Source organism: Elephantulus edwardii, unplaced genomic scaffold, assembly GCF_000299155.1.
Source record: "Elephantulus edwardii isolate Elephantulus edwardi_28Jun2011 unplaced genomic scaffold, EleEdw1.0 scaffold00310, whole genome shotgun sequence".
In the NCBI taxonomy this organism is placed as follows: Eukaryota; Metazoa; Chordata; class Mammalia; order Macroscelidea; family Macroscelididae; genus Elephantulus; species Elephantulus edwardii.
The window spans coordinates 2,173,636-2,178,880 of record NW_006400060.1 but is presented as its reverse complement, the minus strand read 5'-3'; the positions used below and the strand labels follow the sequence as shown (position 1 = coordinate 2,178,880).

The window sequence follows — 5,245 nt, the reverse complement described above, 5'->3', positions numbered from 1 at the left end:
AATGGCACATAACAACAACAACAACAGCACTATGTACATATATGTAATAAGTGTTATAAATACGTTTTATAAACCATAGATATTATATACATCTTCAATAAATAGTTAACCCCATCCCAACTACTTTTGGTTCAGTTTGATTCGAGTTTTGGTAATTCGGGTTTGTTTTTGGATTTTGGCTTCTGGTTTCCTTTCTCCCTTACCTGTGTGTGATGAGTCTTGGAAAGTCCATCTGGAAGTCTCATTCACGTTTCTGTAAGATCACACAGACCATGCCACTGAGTAGAGCCGAAGGGAAGGCAAACCAGGCCAGGATATAAGCGAAGCTGTACGAGTAGTCGGTACCAAGGTGCCATTCCGGGTGCCTCACTGTGAATATGGATACTGCACTCATCACACACAGTCCAGAAAGAATTTGGAAAATCCCAGTGATGTAAAATTGGCCCCGCTTGGTGAGGGTGAAGAGCTGGCAGAAGAGCAGGAACAGAGATAGAACACTGAAGATGATGGACAGGATCATGGTGGCCTGGACAGACTGCAGCCATTCGTTTGGTGATGATGAGAAGCAGTGGTGGACAGTGCTCATAGAAGAAACAGTGCAGTTCTGCCACAGGTCAGTCGTGTATCCATGACCCTGGAGCCATTGGCTGGTGATCATTGACACGAAAAGCAGCACAACGACGTGGAGGATAATGATGCAAAGCAACAGGAGCAGCATTCTGGTGCCAAGTTCTACTCAGAGGAGGATAGCACAAAAGAACAGAGGTCCTGGATAGGACGGATTGGTCTCAGACACAAACTCAGGTGAACTCACTTGCTGCTGCCATGCACACAAGCAGCTGCATTATGGCTGATCATGGGCGAAGCGAGGGGCCAGAATTTACACTTTAGTAAGTTGTTAGGTGCCATCGGGTCAAGTACGACTCATAGCAACCCTATGAACCTTGTCCTATCCTGTGCCATATTCACACTTTCTGACACACTTGAGCAGTAGTCACTGTCCCAATCCATCTAGTTGAGGGTCTTCTTTTCTTTCACTGATCCACCATCTTTCCAAGCATGATTTCCTTCTCCAAGGAATAGCCTCTCCCAGAAATATACCCAAAAACTTCATCATCTTTGCCTGTAAGGAACACACAGATTTTACTTTCTCCAAGACACTTGTGTTTGTTCTTTCGGAAATCCATGAGACATTCACTACTCTTCTCCAACATCACAGCTCAAAGGCATCAATTCATCTTCTGTCATCTTTATTCATTGTCCAGTTCTCAGATATGTACCAAGAGATAGAAAAGACTATGGCCTGAATCAGGGTAACTTTTTTCCTCAAATTGATATGCTCCTTAATAATTTGGATAAGTTCCTGACTACAGACTCTCCCAGTGCAATATGTCTCCTGATCTCCTGACTGCCTGTATCAAGGGTTTTGATTGTGGACCCAAGTAAGATGAAATCACTGACAACGTCAATCTTTTTTCTCCATTTATCACCATAAAGCCTATCAGTCCAGTGGTTTGGAATTTTTTTCCCTTGACTTTGAGATGCAACCCACTTTGAAGGTTTCATTCACTTGCTTGAAGCACTTGCTGCAGAAGAACACTTTAAAATGTTGTACATATAAAACACAGAGTGAAGTTAATTTTAATCAATCCTATCCATTCCGATTTTTTTTCAAGATGAGGAAATAACTGCTTTGGCTATAAAGTTTGCTCCAATTTTTAACCTTCTCGTGTCAAGCAATTATAGCTCATCTCCAATGGGTTCATTTCAGCATTTTATCACAATGACTAAATAATATCAGCAATCTTCTTGGTGGCTTGGTCAGCTGAGAGCACCCAAAGGCAGCACTTTTCCAGCAGTTCAAATCAACCAAATTCTCTGAAGGAGAACGATAACAATCTCGTCCTGTGAATTTACAGCCTCTGAAACCCTGCTGAAGTATCATCTGTGAGTCAATTCCAAGTTGATGGCAGTAAGTTTGAGTTTAGGGGCTCTGGTGACAGGCCCTGCCAACCCAAAGGGTTCAAATCCACCAGCAGCTCCACTGGAGGTATATGAACAATCTCTTCCCTTGTGATTTACAATTTTTGAAGATCTACTGGAGCATCAGCTGTGAGTTGAATCTGACTCAATGGCAATTAATTGAGTGAGAATGACGCCCGGAGAGCAATTATCATTTCAAGTATACACTGCTTTTTGAAAGCTCATTTTATACCACATTATTATTATGAAAGACCTACATTAGTATTGCTTCTACTAATGAAGAGAAATCTCTTGAGCATTTTCACTTCAACAAAACAAGCAAACAAAACAAAAAACAAACTGGCATTGAACATCTGTTTTGCAGCAAGCTTTTAAAGAGGCAGCATGCACTCAGCACACTCCCAGAAGTGCTGTCACAAAGTTCCTTCTCCTTCAAGGAACTACACTCACTATCTCAGCATCAAGCCAAAGTTTTGATCTGTGCATGTGTTATTTTTGCTTTTATGTGTAATTCGCGATGGTTTGGTAAGTTGTTTTTTGGGTCTGGCAACACTCAAAAATTGTTTAAAAAATTGTTCCACATAATTTAACAGTAATCACTTCTTCATTTTATGTCATTTTCATTTAGGAAAGGTCACATAAGAACACTCTAATTTTGGATAGTGGTAGAAACTTGTACTTTAACTCATATTGTTTTCATTATGGTTGTATGTGTCAGTCAGTCCCAGCAAATATGTGACATGCGTAAATACATGAATATGTTTTCAATATTTTTCTCTTTATCAACAAGAAATAAATCATAAGGAAAACAAGCAAAAGTCCTTATTAGGAGGAGAATGGATGCATTTTTAGGAATGAAAATTATTCATTTCAATAAGCTTTGTCCCAGTACCAATAATATATCATTCTTTTAATTCTAATGTGGTTACTAGGCTTAGGCCAATTTATAGCACAGATAATGAGTTGTATGGATTTCCTTTTAAGGTCTTGTTTCCAATATGTTCCTTCTTAATTCCAAAGTATTGCTCTATTTTGTCAGACTTACATTAAAATATATAAGCAAGAAAAACTCGATTATAATGGAATCTGTTTTTACAACTCCACCCCTAAAGACCACTCAAACTCATTGTCATTGAGTGGCAATAAATTCACTGCTGACCCTCCAGTATGTTTTCAGAGGCTGTAAATTGTACAGGAAGAGATTGCTCACTTTTTCCCCGAAGACTAGCTGGGGGATTCACATGGCCTGCCTTTGTGTTGACGGCACAGCTCCTCAACCACTAGGTCATTATTGTTGTTGTTCTGTGCCGTCAAGTCAAAACCAACCCATAGCTCACCTTCCAGCAGGTTTCAGAGGCATTAAGTTGCACGAAGGAGATTGTCCATGCTTCCTCCATGGAGCAGCTGGTGAATTAGAACAACATAGTTTCAGGATTGCAGCACAGTTTCTTACCACTAGGACACCAGAGGCCACTATTGTTGTTTTTGTTATGTGTTGCTTAGTCACCTGTGACTTATAGACACCCTATGTATAGTAGCTCTGAAGACTGCTATGTGTTGAGACAGCCTGATTCCGACACACCTACCCCCATTGCCCCAGTCACTGTATCAATCTATTTCATCCAGAATCTTCCTCTTCTGCACTGTTCCTTCACCCTTCCAAGCATAATATCCTTCTCCAAGGACTAGTCCCTCCTGGCCACATGCCCAAAGTATGTGAGACAGAGCTTCAAAATCCTAGGCTCCAAAGAGAAACTTGGTTTCACACTCTCTGAGATAGATTTATTTGCTTTCTTGGTGGACCATGACTTTTTCAAGACTTTTCTCCAGCAACACAATTCAAAGTTATTTTGTCATCCTTAGTCATTTTGCAGCTCTCTGATGCATAGCAAGTAATTGCTAAGAGCCATGACCTGGATCAGGTGAACCTTAGTATCTAGACTGACATCATTGTTTTTCAGTACTCTGGAGAGGTCCCTGACAGCAGACTTTCCCAATGCAATTCATCTTTTTATTTTCTGGCTGCTGGTGCCAAGAGTGTTGATTGTGGAGCCAAGAAACTTGTAATTGTTAACCTCAATTGTGGCAAGCCAAATGTTTAACCAGGAACCGAGTGAGGCATAAAACAAGTAGGATTTCCTTGTGACAGATCACAAAGAATGAAGTGTTCCTTGCAGAAAAGGAGATGCCTTCCTTAACACCTCACAGATGGGGTGCTAAAGCTTGTACTTTATTTTATCTACTCCTGAGATAAGAATATCAGCATAGAAAAACATAGCCTCATTACTAAAGAATTTTTTCTCTGATTTAATTCCTGGTATTTCTAAAGAAAAGCTACAAGAGGTTTTGGTACTGGGTTGTAGTGTTTGAGCTGTTAACCCTCTGCTTACCCTCCTTTAGATATTATTTCTGGTGTCTCTGTCTCTTCATTGTCCCTTTCAGCAACACTCAATCTCTTCTTCATCTATCATGATGCTGCCAATTTGTCGAGTAGTGAGAATCTTTTGTCTTCTTGATGTTGAGCCTCACAATCCATATTGAAGACTGCAGTTGTTGACCTTCTCTAGCAAGTACTTCAGGTTTTCCACTGTTTCAGAAAACAAAGTTGTGTCATCTTTATAACATAGGTTGTTGATGAGTGTTCCTTCAATCCTGATACCAAATTCTTCCTCATAAAGCCCAGTTTCCCGAATGATCTGTTCTGCATATATATTGAAAAGTTATGGAGATAGGATGCATTCCTGACACACTTCTTTCCTGATTTTGAACCATGCAGTGTTTCCTTGCTCTTTTCTGAGGACTGCTTCTTGGTTCAAGTATAGGTTTTGCATGACCAAAATCAAGTGTTCTGGGATTCCCATTCTCCTCAAGATTAGCCACAATTTGTTGTGATACAATCAATTTTAGTCCTAACAAAAATGTTGCCATTTCTAATTCCTTTACAGTTGTTGTTGTTGTTGTTGTTGTTATGTGCTATCGAGTCGCTTGCAACTCATAGCGACCCTATGTACAAGCGTCATAAACACTGCTCTATACTGTGCCAACCTTGCTGTCTCTGACACACTCATTCCCACCACTCCAATCAGAAAATCGATCCATCTCATCGAGGGTCTTCCTCTCCTGCGCTGTCCCTCCATTCTCCCAAAAATGATGTCCCTCTCCAAGGACCCGTCCCTCCTTGCAATATGCCCAAAGTATGTCAGATGAAGCTTCAGAATCCTTGACTCCAAGGAGCATTCCAGCTTCACCCTCTCCAGGACAA

At 40.6% G+C, this 5,245-nt stretch overlaps 1 pseudogene; it reads right to left on the bottom strand.

The window, feature by feature from the left end:
• Positions 1 to 241: 241 nt before the first annotated feature.
• LOC102848783 lies at positions 242 to 718 on the bottom strand (annotated as a pseudogene).
• Positions 719 to 5,245: the final 4,527 nt, after the last annotated feature.